We start from the raw sequence: 1674 nt of genomic DNA, 5'->3' as shown, positions 1-1674 counted from the left end.
CCGACATCGCACTGCGTGCGGGGGACGAAGTTGGGCTCTGCCCGTGCTCGCTGTCAGAGCCAGCAAGACTTGATAATTTCGTGTCGTGGACACAGGGCTGAGCAAGGAAGTTGTTAAACTCCAACAAATTTCTTGCAGTGTCTAACGACACGCGAGCCTCGTTGAGGCAATAATTGAATGGAACCGTAAATGTTCTCAATCTAAATGGGGGAGGGTGTAACGGGGTTACACGAAACCTCATAACAGGTATGTGTGTTTCACACGAGATGTGCATGATGTGACCACACCCAAACATAAATACGGTACGGGGCTAGGTAGCCAGTAGTCATGCATGTATTTAGATTTTACTGTATATATTCGGTGTATTTAGGAAAATCTAAACTTTTGGAATTAGGATAAAAAGATAAAGAAAAATCAGTTTGGAATTCAAACCGAAGAGCCGATTAGCCTTGAGAAGGCGATAATCACTCTTGGAGTGAGCGGATTGCGACCCACTAACTCATACTTGGTTCTTGTAAAGAACGAAAGGTCGGTATCCTAAAGTACGCTTCCTCAAGTGTTTTGCTCGCTGCAGCCTATATCTAAATTTATGGTTTTTCCTGATTAAATAGTAAACCCTGAGTAAACTACTGGCAGTCCAGCCACGTACTGACTTCTTGTTAAGGTGTAATCACACAATGGTTTAGTTGCACCGTTTTATGTAGCCCACAGTACGTATAACCCCGTTACAAATACATAAGCATGAAATAATAAGATATGACTTTGGTCTGAGGGTCCGTGCACCTTGCGTAGATGAAGTTTTCACTTCAAGAGTCAGCAATCAAATACACTCAGATGTTGAATTCGTACACTCCAGCCAGAAGCGGACCCGAGAGCTTCTGAGGTAGAATTTCACATGGTTGCTCTGGTATCAAAGCTTTTTGATCCACGGGCATCTCCTTTACGTAATCCCATCGTCTTCATAATTACCGACGTATCGGTACTTTTGAGTATTCTCAATTACAAAAATGCAATGTAAATTTTGTCCAGTCGAATGATATTTTATCATTACAAATGTACAGACATATAAGGTGTACGCACACGAAAGAATATGTTACACAAATGCCAACTCAATGTTGGTATGAACGTATAACATTTTCACACTAAGTGTAAATCACACAACGGTGTGCCCATTCATTTATGCTCACAACACGTACGATAGCAAATTTAGCGGCAATGTTATTATAATTTAAACTTTGCGGAATTCGTAGCTGTCGTTCACAAAAAGGTTATTACATAACTACATAGAGGTAGTCACTACTGGCGTAATTATAAGTATTTTCTGCATACAAATACAAATATTCCTTGACACTTGATGACGTCTATACCAAGAATTAGCCTCATTTGTTGGGATGCTTTTGTATTACTGGGTGAAAAATGAGTTTTATGTACTGTAGGGTGACAGCGTCCTTGCTGTTAGAGAGAGTTTGGCACTAGCTGCTGGTCAACAGCAGCGGCTCATATCTATGATGCTGGTCAACTTTGATGTTTGTGCCATCTATATGTGATTAAGATGTAGGAACAGGGCTAGTCACCCATGACCATGGCAAAAATTGCGGCAGTGTCATTAATGTGCAGTGCTGCCAAATGTGTACTTCGTCTTTAAATCTAGGAACGTTTCCTTGAATCAGTCAC

Source organism: Plasmopara halstedii (assembly GCF_900000015.1).
Source record: "Plasmopara halstedii genome assembly, contig: Scaffold_42, whole genome shotgun sequence".
In the NCBI taxonomy this organism is placed as follows: Eukaryota; Oomycota; class Peronosporomycetes; order Peronosporales; family Peronosporaceae; genus Plasmopara; species Plasmopara halstedii.
This window is presented reverse-complemented; position numbering follows the sequence as displayed.